The sequence below is a fragment of the Tachypleus tridentatus genome, chromosome 13 (assembly GCF_004210375.1).
Source record: "Tachypleus tridentatus isolate NWPU-2018 chromosome 13, ASM421037v1, whole genome shotgun sequence".
Classification (NCBI taxonomy): domain Eukaryota; kingdom Metazoa; phylum Arthropoda; class Merostomata; order Xiphosura; family Limulidae; genus Tachypleus; species Tachypleus tridentatus.
Genome location: NC_134837.1, coordinates 255,820,322 through 255,836,609, shown reverse-complemented (window position 1 = coordinate 255,836,609; position 16,288 = coordinate 255,820,322).

Here is a 16,288-nt window from a genome sequence, read left to right as displayed (position 1 = left end):
ACAACGTACAATTATTGTTGCTTAACTTATTTCAGCATGAGTTATTTTTAGCTTCATCAGTAATACAGTATTTATTATAAAAGCTATGAATCAAAAACTGCTACATAGCTGGTTGTTTTTCTTTTACGTTCAGAATGTCATATTAGTTTTTATTTTACATGCATAGAGCTGAGTCATGTCCACCAAAGATGCTAAGTGAATTGGATCACAGTTCGCCAGAAGACTGTTTCGCCCCCTAGTGGCACAGCAGTATGTCTATGAACTCATATTGCAATAAACCGGATTTCAATACCTGTGGTGGACGGAGCACAGATAGCCCGAAAATGTCGTTAAGAGAATAAATATATTTAAAGCATTTTTATAGAAAATATATATTATCGGTTCAGGCGCAAAACTATTATGAAATAAACGTTAATTCTCCAGAATATCTTATTCTTGGAATGGGAGAGACCGCTTTATTTGTCTTCACTAACTAAATTTTCGCGAAATGGGGAATGCATTGAAAATGCAAGCGATAAATTAGCCTAAAAACAGTTCATTGTCTAGGTTAAATACAATATAATTTTATGACACTCTAATAAAAAAATATCCTACCATCAAAAATAACACGTATACCCATCCAAGAAGCGGTGTAGTTATATTGTATGACGTAAACATGAAAGTTTAGAATAATATATAAGAAAGTGAGGATTATTACGACCTCATATTGTATAAGCACACTGACTTGATATTGTATTATCTCACTATCTTAATGCTCTATTTGCACACTATCTTGATGTGTTTACACACTATCTTAATATATTGTTTGTTTCATTTGTAATTGTTAACGTGTGTTTGTTTTGATGTTTAGCACAGAGCTGCACAATGGGGTATCTATGTGGTGCTGATCACGAGTATAGAAACCCAAATTTTAGCGCATAAGTCCACAAACGGGGGGGGGGGGTTATTGGTAATAAAGTAAAATTATGTTTTTGTACTTTATTGGTACATTTTACTGATAATATAAATTATATTTTGATTTATTAGTATAAATAAAGAGAGCTCGTATTTTAAAATATTTTGATAAATTAATAATAATATTGAAAACATTTACACTTAATATATTAAAAATAACGTAATTCATAATAATTAACCAATCACTGCTAAAAGAAACATTTTTTTTCCCGATGCTTCTTTGAAATGGTTATGACGCTCGACTCGTAATCTGAGGGTCACGGGTTCGAATCCTAAAGATACTCGCTCTTTCAGTCGTGAAGGCGTTATAATGTTCCAGTCAGTCCAACTATTCATTGGCAGTGATGACTAACTTCCTTCCCTATAAATTATGGACATCTAGCGCAGATAGCCCTCATGCAGCTATGGCGAAAATATAAACCTTTCACACCAAACATGATTTCATTAATTTATTTCATCACATAAAAATGGGTGTGATGGTTTGTTAACCGTGTGTAAAATATAAACCTTTCATACAAAATATGATTTTGTTAATTTATTTCATCACATAAAGATGGGTGAGATGGTTTGTTAACCGTGTATAAAATATAAACCTTTCACACCAAATATGATTTTGTTAATTTATTTCATCACATAAAGATGGGTGTGATGGTTTGTTAACCGTGTGTAAAATATAAACCTTTCACACCAAATATGATTTTGTTAATTTATTTCATCACATAAAGATGGGTGTGATGGTTTGTTAACCGTGTGTAAAATATAAACCTTTCACACCAAATATGATTTTGTTAATTTATTTCATCACATAAAGATGGGTGTGATGGTTTGTTAACCGTGTGTAAAGTATAAACCTTTCACACCAAATATGATTTTGTTAATTTATTTCATCACATAAAGATGGGTGTGATGGTTTGTTAACCGTGTGTAAAATATAAACCTTTCACACCAAATATGATTTTGTTAATTTATTTCATCACATAAAGATGGGTGTGATGGTTTGTTAACCGTGTATAAAATGTAAAACTTTCACACCAAATATGATTTTGTTAATTTATTTCATCACATAAAGATGGGTGTGATGGTTTGTTAACCGTGTGTAAAATATAAACCTTTCACACCAAATATGATTTTGTTAATTTATTTCATCACATAAAGATGGGTGTGATGGTTTGTTAACCGTGTATAAAATGTAAAACTTTCACACCAAATATGATTTTGTTAATTTATTTCATCACATAAAGATGGGTGTGATGGTTTGTTAACCGTGTATAAAATGTAAAACTTTCACACCAAATATGATTTTGTTAATTTATTTCATCACATAAAGATGGGTGTGATGGTTTGTTAACCGTGTATAAAATGTAAAACTTTCACACCAAATATGATTTTGTTAATTTATTTCATCACATAAAGATGGGTGTGATGGTTTGTTAACCGTGTATAAAATGTAAAACTTTCACACAAATTACGATTTTTGTTCATTTATTTCCGGATACAGAAATACGTTTGATGGTTGTTTAGCCACGTTTAAAATACTTGTAAGTCATCCAATACTAACCACATATTTCTTAAGTATCATAACTTAGGTGTAAAAAACTATTTTACTCGTGAAATGGGGTGAACTTCTACATTCACTCACAACTTCTCTTCACACCATTCACTTTTTTCTTTTCATTAGAATTTTCTCCCATTTGTTCTATTTGAAATCAATATTATCGATATTACACAAATTCAACAGTTTTCATTAGAAAACTCTAATACAACGTTTTAGCTTTAGAATCGACTTTCATCTGTGGCTTGAACTTATGTATTGAAATATACTCCGGGGTATTTTATTGTTATGTTGAATTCCAGTGGCACAATGCATCAACAACTCAAATGTCTTCCTCTCTGATGTGCTTCTCTCTTATTTCTAAACAGCTCTCGCTTCACTGATTCAATCTTGAACCGTACAGGTAATCTTTGATCAACGTATTTTTGTGTCAATATTATCTGACGACTGAAATAACAGAATTATTTACATTTAATCATTTGATTTTTTTTTTATAACTTTACATTAATTTAATTATCACTTCTGAAGATCATCTTGAACAATGTCTTGAACGGAATACAACTAGGCTTAACACATCGGTTTATGGTGCCTTTAACTTTTTATTGATTCCTTACTCACAGCCATTTCGCGTAAAGAAGTGTATGATAACTGCTTTTGGCAAGAAACACGTGAGGTTATTTCTCACCATTTCAAGTTGTATCTTGTAGTAAACCAAGCAGACGCTCAGATCACGTTCTGAGGCTAATGCGTCCTTATTTAATCTTGGTTAGAACAAAGATTCCAAACTTGCTTCATCAACTGATTTCAAAATTAATTTTCGAAAGTAACCAGTTATTATTTAATTAGCTACCATGTCTGAGACATACACAATTAGAAAAATCTATAATAAAAACAATAAAGCTTCCAGCGTTTTAAGCTTAACCAGTTTCTATCATTTATCTTAAACCTAACTTATAGTAATGGAAAAGTTTGTCGTATCCAGGAAAGGTGCGGTAGATAAGCTGTTCAGTTGAAGATATATTCGTCCTTTTTATTGATATTCTGATTTGTTCTTATTGAATATTTTAAATAAGAAAAATCGTAGTGATGCACTACTAAAAAAACAAAGAATATTGTGAACTGGTTATTGGCTCATTGTCTGTCAAAGTAGTTAGCGCATCAAAATTCGATGGCGTCATGCCGCCAACACATTCATACTTGGAATTGTGGGCGCGCTAAGAGATTGGTAGTGGATCCTGTTATTCGATTTTAAAAGGAGGATAATTCTCTTATCGCGACAGTTGTTTCTGGATGGCCATTTTCCTCCTGGTCAATAGTTCAAAATTAAGGACAGTTATGCTCGATTACCAAAGACCTTTGACTTAGCCGTTTAGCCCACAAGGGGCTCGCAGATTAACATTTTAAATTACAATTCGAACAAACATAATTTACCCAGCTGTTGGAGGTCTTACATGTAAGTTTCACATTTAGGTTTATTAAATGCGGTAGTAGTTGTAAGAACTGGATATAATTAAAAAACGTGTTTGTACTTGTTAAAAACTCGATGTAATCCAAACATTATTTACTTCTAAGCCTACGCTAAATGTGTTTGTATTGATAAGAACTGGATATAATTAAAAAACGTGTTTGTACTTGTTAAAACTCGATGTAATCAAACATTATTTACTTCTAAGCCTACGCTAAATGTGTTTGTATTGATAAGAACTGGATATAATTAAAAACCTGTTTGTACTGGTTAAAAACTCGATGTAATCCAAACATTATTTACTTCTAGGCCTACGCTAAATGTGTTTGTATTGATAAGAACTGGATATAATTAAAAAACGTGTTTGTACTTGTTAAAAACTCGATGTAATCCAAACATTATTTACTTCTAAGCCTACGCTAAATGTGTTTGTATTGATAAGAACTGGATATAATTAAAAACCTGTTTGTACTGGTTAAAAACTCGATGTAATCCAAACATTATTTACTTCTAGGCCTACGCTAAATGTGTTTGTATTGATAAGAACTGGATATAATTAAAAAACGTGTTTGTACTTGTTAAAAACTCGATGTAATCCAAACATTATTTACTTCTAAGCCTACGCTAAATGTGTTTGTATTGATAAGAACTGGATATAATTAAAAAACGTGTTTGTACTTGTTAAAACTCGATGTAATCAAACATTATTTACTTCTAAGCCTACGCTAAATGTGTTTGTATTGATAAGAACTGGATATAATTAAAAACGTGTTTGTACTTGTTAAAACTCGATGTAATCAAACATTATTTACTTCTAAGCCTACGCTAAATGTGTTTGTATTGATAAGAACTGGATATAATTAAAAAACGTGTTTGTACTTGTTAAAAACTCGATGTAATCCAAACATTATTTACTTCTAAGCCTACGCTAAATGTGTTTGTATTGATAAGAACTGGATATAATTAAAAAACCTGTTTGTACTGGTTAAAAACTCGATGTAATCCAAACATTATTTACTTCTAGGCCTACGCTAAATGTGTTTGTATTGATAAGAACTGGATATAATTAAAAACGTGTTTGTACTTGTTAAAACTCGATGTAATCAAACATTATTTACTTCTAAGCCTACGCTAAATGTGTTTGTATTGATAAGAACTGGATATAATTAAAAACCTGTTTGTACTGGTTAAAAACTCGATGTAATCCAAACATTATTTACTTCTAGGCCTACGCTAAATGTGTTTGTATTGATAAGAACTGGATATAATTAAAAAACGTGTTTGTACTTGTTAAAAACTCGATGTAATCCAAACATTATTTACTTCTAAGCCTACGCTAAATGTGTTTGTATTGATAAGAACTGGATATAATTAAAAAACGTGTTTGTACTTGTTAAAAACTCGATGTAATCCAAACATTATTTACTTCTAAGCCTACGCTAAATGTGTTTGTATTGATAAGAACTGGATATAATTAAAAACCTGTTTGTACTGGTTAAAAACTCGATGTAATCCAAACATTATTTACTTCTAGGCCTACGCTAAATGTGTTTGTATTGATAAGAACTGGATATAATTAAAAAACGTGTTTGTACTTGTTAAAAACTCGATGTAATCCAAACATTATTTACTTCTAAGCCTACGCTAAATGTGTTTGTATTGATAAGAACTGGATATAATTAAAAACCTGTTTGTACTTGTTAAAAACTCGATGTAATCCAAACATTATTTACTTCTAGGCCTACGCTAAATGTGTTTGTACTGATAAGAACTGGATATAATTAAAAAATTCAGCGATTACATCTCCGCATTTTTGTCATACGTTTTATTTTTTATATTTCACGAATGTTACTGTACGAACATGCGTCTTACAAGAAATATTGCTCATTATATTGCATTTTCGTTAGGTCTTCTAGATGTTTGCAGTAACGCGTTTCAGAAAAGTCAGTTTCCGTTTAGTTTGTGTGTACAACTACATAGAATTCGTAATATAAATATATTCTGTTGCTCCAACTGATACTATAATCTAAAATATTATATCACAGATTTAAGCTTTGTAGTGTAGCATAACTTTAATATTATTAAAGGGGGAGATATAGTTATTAAGCAGATCAGATTGCTGTTAGAAAAGAGGTACTTTAGGCTTAGCTCTAAGTAGCAAATTAAACACGTGACAACTGTAAATATTAATCTTGCCACCCAACTCAGAATAAACTGATGCATGTTATTTTCCATTTTAATTCCTTTGCAATTAGTGTTTATATAATAAGGTTTAAGTAACATAAAAAAAAGACACCTGGATACACGGGCTGTAAGAAAACGAGAAAAGAAAACTTTGTGGGTTGTAAGAAAACCTGGAAGGAAAAATTAATGGGTTGCAAGTAAACCTGGAAGGGAAAAATACATGGATTTTAAGAAAACCTGGAAGGAAGGATTAATGGCTTGCAAGAAAACCAGAAAGGAAAAAAATACATGGCTTTTAAGAAAGCCTGAAAGGATGAATTAATGGGGTGCAAGAAAACCTGGAAAGAAAAACACAGGGTGTCAAGTAATGGTATGAACGTGTAAAAATCAGTAATACGGTGTATTTTGTAAAGTCTGATTGTACATAAGTATAAGGAGTTTGATGAGCATTTTTTTAGTTTTAGCGTAAAATCACACAAATGGCCATTTTTTCGCTGTCCACCTTGTGGAAACGGACCTCGGATATTCGCGTTTTAGTTCGTTAGCTTATTGCTAACTTACCAGGGGGCTGTTTGGCGTGAACATAATCTAGCTAGTTAAAAAGTTTCATGCTTTCGAATCAATAAACACACAATTTGATGTCAATAGATCATAGTAAGTAATAAGCTAGACATAAACATAATTTAGTTGCATAAAGTTTGATCTAAATACAATCTAGTGGTATAACATCTGATATAAGAAATGCAGTAGTACAAAGTTTATTGTCAACGTAATGTATTAGATATAAAGTTTGATGTAAACGTCTTTTAATAAATAGAAAACTTGATATAAACCGAATTTTGGGATAGGCTTGGTTTGTTTTGAATTTCGCGCAAAGCTACACAGGGGATATCTACCTGTCCCTAATTTGGAAGTGTTAGACCAGAGGGAAAGTAGGCTAGTCATCACCATCCATCGGCAACTCCTGGGCGACTCTTTTACTAACAAATAATGGGATTGATCATCACATTATAACGCTCCCACAGCTTAAAGGACGAACATATTTAGAGTGGCGAGGAGTTTTGGGATAGGAAGCTTAATGTAAACACATTTGACATGTTATCCAAATGTGATGATCAAATACAAAAATGGCCAATGTTAATTTCTGTCCCAACCTGCTGGTGACTTAATACGGGACCAATTCCAAACATTTTTGGAAGTTTAATGTGATCACAAGCAATTACCACAACAAAATAAAAAAAAAGATATATCTGTTGATGCGTTATAACTGTAACAGTCAGTTCCACTATTCGATTAAGATTACCCGCAATAGGGCTGTTGATTTGCTTCTTTTCCTCTGGCCAGAATTAGGAGTGACTGTGCCTGAGCCTTCAAGTTTTTTGATCTGCTATTTAGCCCTAACCTGCTTCGTATGGGCGGGGGGTATTTGTGGTTGAACATTCAAAGTACATAACTTTTGGTTTTATTTATGACAAAGAACTACGTTTTGTGATATTTTATAGCTGCAAAATGACCCCATTTAAAAATAAGTCAAGAATGTGTGAAGTTGCGCAGTTCGTCACTTTATTTTCGTAAAAACTGATGAAAATAGTGAACGTCTGAAAATGAATTCCATTATTAAGACACACGAAAATAATTTATGTAAAAGAAAACTTATCTCCATAGCACTTGAAAATAGCCTGATAGAGAGCAGTGTACATTTAGCCCTAAAATGACTCAATTTTTGTTGCCATTCACTACCGATAGGGTCCATTTATTACGTCATAAAGAGTAATTTAATATTTTAGCTTTATTCAGCACTTCTAGTGGAGAACATTTCCAACAAAACTGAGTGAAATCGCCTGTTTTCTATGTAAAAAAATAGTTAAAATACCACCAGCCGTAATTAGTAAATTTAACTCCAGTATTTGTGTTACTTACGTTTACATACTTTGTTTAATGATTCCATACTATTTGGGACCTTCTACGGGCTTGAGAGTAATTTTATATATGTGTTAAAAAAATGTTAGTAACATCCATGACTCATCGGTAATTCTATGATGAAACTAACTCGTTTCCCGAAGAAGTAGACCATTAAATACTAACTATAAAGTGAGTCGGTGTGATTGTGGCGCCGCTATGTGGCGTGGGTTCAAGGGTAAATAAATAAATGACTGTGAAAAATGCCCAAGAGCAGTGAAAGTAGTGAGAAATCGATTGAAATTAGAAAAGGGAATAATTTGTGCCATCACAAGTTCATGGATCTACAAGAGTACAATACTTGGGTTTTCGTTTTTTTTTTTTTATTTTCGAAGGATATAGGTTTCTATCAGTTTGTCTTCATTACAAAGCATGCACGTTACGTTGTTTTGGTATGGGTAGGTCAAAGTGCGCATGTCACAACCATTTTGCAAAGGTATATTTAAAATTTAATTGAAAAGTTTAATATTTATTGCATATCAATAACCCTAGCATCAAGACATTATTGATAAGTCAAACTTTACTACTGTTTATGTTTTAATTTCTAAGCTTAGAAGAAAACGTTTAACTAAATTTGTAATGTTAAATGTGTCACTATCATGCGACGCTTGTTTATAATTCAATACTACAACATTATATATGTGTATGATACAGCTTTAACTGCGTAATTAGATGTAAAGCAAGGTTCAAAGAGTTATAAAAATAAAATTGAATAAAAACAGACTTAAGTTGTTAAGAGTCTTAAGTTGTTAAGGATACATAGTTGTAATATTATGTTACAATTTACAATCATTCTAGGAAGAGAAAAAGCTAAAGCAAATTTACTTTATATTTTTGTGGTGGTTACGGAATAGATGAAAATGACCTAGTCGTTATAGTGTTAAGACAGCGAAAATGAAACATAAAAGTTAACAACAACTGTTTGATATTAATTTCGGAGGTTCTAGAGAAATAAATATGAAAACAGTAGTATGAATAAAAGTGTATTTAATCTTGGCATAAAACCCACCTTGTGCTTACTGTAAAAAGTGGTGTTTTTAAACACACAGAGCTGAACTTACACCCTCACACTATGGCATACAATGGGAGTGATTCTTATTGGTGTTCTATTTCTTTGTTACCCCCAGCGGCACAGTGTTAAGTGTGAAGGTTTATAACGCCAAAAACCGGGTTTTGATACTCGTGATGGGTACAGCCCGGATAGCCCATTTTGTAGCTCTGTGCTTAACTAAATGGAAAAAAAAATCTTTGCTTTTCTTAAGTACATTTTTTAAACTACTGATGAAATATTACGATATGTAAAAAGGGTAAGAATGGTACATTTGAACTTGGAAGTATAACTCAGAAGATAATAAGTTGTGATAATGAAGCTAAATGCAAGGATTTTAGAAAACGAACCTGTGACGGTCAAGCTGAAGGAAGGTGTTTTATGCTGATTTAAATATTAAGTCAAATAGTATAAAACTTTAAAAGATAACGTGCCTTTGTTAATGACTGAATCGGAAGCAGATGAACAATTTCCAATAGATGGCGGTAACAGCAGAATCGAATAATTCATAATTTTAATATATTTATAATACGTATTGTTGTATTACTTTAGAGGGAATATAGCGTTATTTGTTGTAGCAAAACTCTATTCATATTCAGCAATAAATAATATAGAATATTATAGTAATGTCAATAATGGTATTGCGCTTCTTTTGTTTTGAGAATTACATGTTGTACTAGTTTTTCTGAATTTATTGAATGTTTTATTTTGCGTTTTAGACTCGTAAACTAATCTGACTTAAGTATTTGTAAAAGCCATTCGCGAAAAGTTACACGAGGGCTATTAGCATATTACTGTCCCCAATTTTTAACGGTTGAACTACGAGCAAAGCAGTTAGTTTCCAGCATCCATCGATTATTATTTTGGGTTTTTACCATCTGATCAAAAAACTGAAATTTGACTGTCACTCCTATAGTACACCAAAGACTTCAAAATGTGTAGCGTATCTTCTCCGCGACAGCACACGAACCATGAGTACAACTCAAGTTAACCCTAAGCATTGGGCCACTCTCAATCGAAACCAGTACTGAAAGTGTAGTAGTTTAATATTGAAAAAATTTTATCATATAAAAATGATAGCGTGAATTTATTTTTATCTCGATATTCTGTGATATTGAAGAGAAATAATGTTTCAAATAGGGCTTCACTCATTATGGAATTGGTTGGTAAACACTTTCAGAAGGAGTAAAAGAAACCGATCTTTCTGTTATTAGAACGATTAGATTTCTCGTCACAGTCTGGTTAATGGAAAATATATCATTGTAATGGAATTTCAACTGATCGACCGGAAAGCCTAGGTGGCCAAAAAATCGTCAACTGACGTGCATTTCTTCTACGCAGAGGCTAAAATGAAGGCTCCTTTATGTAACCTTGTAGTGATATGTGAAATCAGTTAGTGGTTAAATCGCGTGCGCCCGTGAATTTTTCTTTAGTTGTCTCCGGCTCGTGTATTGGATAACTCGTCTTTGGTCTATCGAAACCAGTAATTGTTAAGTCTGGTGTTTTTGTTATTAGCTTTCCTGTCACTAGGGGAGCACGTGACATATATACACAAACCGATATATTTTTTTTCAATCGATCGAAACGATTACGTCGCCGTAAGGGAAAAGCAACAGTTTTGAGAATTATAAAATAAAACCTTGATTTTAACAGCTTTGACAGTGAAGAGATGTAATGGTGACAAATTAGAACTGACATATGTCAAACCTAGACAAATTTCTTCCTCAACTAGCGATTATATAAACGTAGTGCAGTGAAATTGATGACCTGGTGGTGGCGAGATCGAATCACTTTCGACGAAAATGCTCACCCTTTCGAACCGCGGAGCATTGTTATGTGACGATCAATACTATTATTCGTAGATAAAAGAGTTGTCGGTGGTTATTGTAGACTAGATGATTTTTACTGCTAAACTAGGGATGGCCAGGAGAGAATATGATTTAACTGAACAAAACAAAAATAAAAACAAATAAATCTGGAGACGAAAAGAAACAATGACCTAAAGATAATTTGATGACTTTATTTACAATGTGAAAGTTATTTTTTTTTAAACTGAGGCATATTATCTAAGTTTCTATTTTATTTTGTGTTAAATACGAAGTTTCTAGAAAGTTGAACGCATCAACTTTGTTAACTAGTACTTGGAGTCTACAAACATACAAAGTTGATATATTACTTTAATGATCTGGACTACTACAGTCACTGGATTCAGGAAGTATCGTCCAACGAAATTCTCATTACACAGTCACTAGTAAAGATATGATAAAAAAGAAGCCAAATAACATGTTAATTTCGTATTGTTTCGTTTCTGTGGACTTTAACTGTATTTTAATTTTAATTCTTACTTTAAGTCTAAGCAAATACGTGGACGTTGGATCGTCCAATTAACTGGAAATCCTTTTTTACAGATAGTTAGTATGTGGGTAAATCGTAAGAAACATCTGAACGCTTGTTGTTACAAACTATATATAATTTCGTTTTCAGTACCATCAAACTGATCGCATAGTATAACCGTCTAAACTTGAAAGTAGGGCCGAACTGTTTTTTTTTTCTTTCTTTTTTAATTTCGCGGAGAAAAAGATCTGATATTCGCATAGTCATCGGATAAGCTTTATTTATTTCTTTTAGTAAGATAGTAGAGGAGATAAGATGGTTTCGTTTTTTGTTTTTTTTTTAATTTCGTGCAAAGCTACACAAGGGCTATCTGCGCTAGCTGTCCCTAATTTAGCAGTGTAAGACTGGATGGAAGGGAGCTAGTCATCACCACCCACTGCCAACTCTTTTACCAAAGAATAGTGGGGTTGACCGTCACATTATAACGTCGCCACGCCTGAAATGGTGAGCATGTTTGATGCGACGGGATTCGAACTCGCGACTCTCAGATTACTAGTCGAACGCCTTAACCAACCTAACCAGCCGGGCCCGCGTTGAAATTATGGATAAAATAAGAAAATTTGGAAAACTTCTAAAATGATTCTGAAAATTTAGAAAATGTCATGATAGTAAAACCATGTAATCACAGGAAAACAACTTGTAGAAGGGAAAAACCGCAAATATGGAGAAAGTATTTTTTTTATCGTAACAGCTCAGCAACAATCAATAATTTTGACAAATTAAAAAGGTAAGAGGGAAGGATGGTGGTAGCTCTTCATAGGATGTTTTTAGTTGAAATAGCTCAAAAGAATACTGATGATGTGCAAATTCAGGGGTTTTGACATTTTTCTTGAGTCACTCAAATGGATTTATTTTAAAAGCTAGTTAACCTCTTAAGGCCTTACCTCACACTTTTGTTTTTATATTGGAATCATTTAAAACGACCAGGTGATCAGGATGATTGACTCGTAATCTGAGGGTCACGGGTTCGAATCCCCGTCATACTATACATACCCGCCCTTTCAGTCGTAGGGGAGTTATAATCTGATTGTCAATTCATTGGTAAAAGAGTAGCCCAAGAGTTGGGTGGCGATGGCTAGCTGTCTTCCCTCTAGTCTTAAACTGTTAAATTAGGGATGGATAGCGCAGATAGCCCTCGTATAGCTTTGCGTGAAAATTTCAACAAACAGATCAAAATAACAGCAGTTCAGGACAACAGAGAAACTTTCTTGTTAAAAAAAAACAGACTTTAGAATTACAAGCTGGAAAGTTATAATATTTTTTTCCTTGGAAGATTTTGGAAAACTAACCAGATGGTGGCCCTCGGAAGTCATTTTAACGAAGTTCACAGAGTTCGACTGACGACCTCAAGTGTTATGTCTGCGGACTTACAATGGTACAATCCGGGTTTCGTTACTCGTGGTGGGCAGAACACAGATTACTCATTGTGTTGCTTTGTACTTAACTTCAAAGAAACAAACGTTAGACTGATATTGCATCTGAGGACTTAGATAACAAAATAAATGTTTCTGGTTTTGTGTGAACCATTTTAATATTAGTAAAAATGTATATTAAGTAACGAATCCAAGTCATTCTAGAAACTGATTTAACGGGTGAATTTCTGAAGGATTATAAGACGTACTTCTGGAAGATTTTATGGTCAGAGCAAATTTTTTGTAAGAATTTGAGGGCTGAAAAACTCTTCGCCATATTGGTTTTCTTTAGAGTTTAAGTTTAGAAACGAAATTTCTTTCTTTTATAAACGAGCGTCTAAACTAGTTTTGTTTACAAAACTAAGTGACAAACACGTATTTGTTTCGATGACTGTCAGGGTGGACGAACTTACCATAAAAAAAAATTCTCGTTTGTCTTTCCTTTAAGATACTGTAGTTTTTTTTGTCACTTCATTGCGTGATTTTGTAAAAGTAAAACATCTTTCATCTTTTTTTTCTTCAACAACGACCTCTTTGAGTATATGAATCCCAGAAAAACGTTCAAGCTGGAGTTCAAATATCTCAAAAGGCAAGAAACACGAGAAAAATAAAATAAAAATTATTTGTTGCCCAAAAAACATTATGTTTTACAATTAACACTGAGCCACGATCTATTGTTACTTTTTAATTTTAAAATTAATTGCATTAATTTTTTTTTGTTTTACCTCAAAATACAAGAGTTTTCACTTCTGCATCAGAATTATTTCGCTGTATCTTTGTATCTTTTCTTTCGAAAGACACGTCTCTATGAATAACGTATTTAGAATACTTTAAGTTCAGTTTGACTGTATTTCCATGTTCAACGTACAGTGTACATAATAATTCATTGTTCTATTTAGAATCTACGAACACGTGACATTCCCTAATTTAAATATGATAAATTAAAGGCGAAAACAGCGAGCCAACAGCACCCATTATCACCTCTTGGTCAATCCCACCTAAATGAATAAGCAGAGTTGACTGTCACTTTTATAATGCACCCACGGTACTACAGTGGAAGTAGCACATGTTTGCAATAAACCAGGTTTATGAACTCTTTGTTTTACTCTCTGGATATACTAATCACAAAACTACATTAGGCCCACTGTTCCTGACACCCCGTAACTTCTATGCTCAAAACAGCTCAACGTTATTTGTGGAATTTGAAACTGGTTCTTAAAGAAACAACAATTACAACAACAAAAACACCATCTCTAACACGTTTGAACCGTAGATAATTTGCTCATTAAGTTAAACAAAAGATACATTCTTTAGCATGGTGAATAATTCTGATGGGATCTCGAAAGCCAATGCAATCTTTAAACTTTGTAACAGTCATATATTCAGACATCTTTCATCTGTTAATTACGATAATTATGTTATTGTAAGTTCAAGTTCGTTATGTTACTTCTCTTCTGGCCAAAATTCGAAAATCATATACAATCAAACAAAGGAGGAAAAAGGGAAACTATTTTATAACAAAAAAGTTTGGTTTCGGCGGAAAGCTACCTGCGCTAGTCGTCCCTAATTTAGCAGTGTAAGACAAGAGGGAAGGCACCTAATCTTCAACACTCACCGCCAATTGTTGGGCTACTCCTTTATAAATTAATAGTGGCATTATAACGCCCTCACGGCTGAAGGGATGAGCATGTTTGGTGCGACGGGGACTCGAACTCGCCACCCTAAGATTAGGAGTCGAGTGCTTTATCCACTTGGCCATGTCCTGCCTTGAAAAGAAAGAAAGAAAGAAAGGGATTGATATATGCCATTTGAGTAACCCATTTACCAAGAAAGCTTTCAAAAAAATCGGATACCAAAGGTTTGAAAGGGTCACTGGTGTCGCTCCGAAACTTAATGGGTGTTGCTCCGAAACTTAATGGAATGCTAATCCTTTCTCAAGGCAGTTTGAAACTGTTATGACTGCCTAGGGAACATTGTATCACACCATAATAACGAAACTGATTTTGAGTCCTTGTTCTTACGACTTTTACCGTTGTACGGAATCAGAAGAATTTTATAAAGACCTTCCTTATGGCATATTTTTCCTCACGTTTTTATGGCATTCTGAGCTTGAAATCCCTGCGAACGTTAGATGTTGCATAATTTTTACAAATTATATCACATGACGATGTAACCACAAAAAGTTACTTTAAAGTTTCGATAATTTTAGATAGGACGTAAAATTGTCTTTTTCTTCTGGTTTAAATATTGCTGTTGTATGTACTGAAATCAGATCCGTACAGATGTTACATTTTGTTTAATAAACACAAAAAATGAGGATTTGATGTGAGCTAAAATATCTTCCAGAAGTATGTTTTACGATCCTTCTGAAAGTTCCCGTTCAATTCAGTTTCGAAAATATCTAGGATTAATTGTGTAAGCATAGTTTAGAGATAGAAAGGACCCACACAAAACCAGAAATATCGGTTTTTATATATTGAGGTATTAATGTAAAACATAATCTAAGGGTCGCAGGTTCGAATCCCGGTCGCACCAAACATGCTCGCTGGTGGCGTTATATTGTGACGGGCAATCCCACTACTCGTTGGTAAAAGAATAGTCCAAGAATTGGCGGTGGGTGGTGATGACTAGATGCCTTCCCTCTAGTCTTAAACTGCTAACTTAGGGACGGCTAGCGCAGATAGCCCTCGTGTAGCTTTGCGCGAAATTAAAAAACAAACAAAAAAATTAATGTAAAAGAGAAAAGATTTAAAGCAGAAGTATCGACAGACGTTAGCGTCTTTTCCTCTGAAGTCGATTGTTTTGGTTTATTTTAGGGCTCGGCATGGCCAAGCGTGTTAAGGCGTGCGACTCGTAATCTGAGGGTCGCGGATTCGCATCCCCGTCGCGCCAAACATGCTCGCCCCCTTTTAGCCGTGGGGCGTTATAATGTGACGGTTAATCCCACTATTCGTTGGTAAAAGAGTAGCCCAAGAGTTGGCGGTGGGTGGTGATTAGCTGCCTTCCCTCTAGTCTTACACTGCTAAATTAGGGACGGCTAGCACAGATAACCCTCGAGTAGCTTTGTGCGAAATTAAAAAAAAAAAATTGAATTTCGGCTGAAAGGGCGAGCATGTTTGATGCGACGGAGATTCGAACCATCTACTCTCGGATTACGAGTCGAGGAAGTCCGTTGAAGAGTCGTTCACGACTTGAATTATTTTCTAAACATTAAAAGTGGAAATAAATAGTGTCCATTTTTACACATCGCTTGAACCTTTTCACCTTCTGATTTACCTACCCATTATAATAAATATTTAGATTTGAGCTGGATTGAGTTT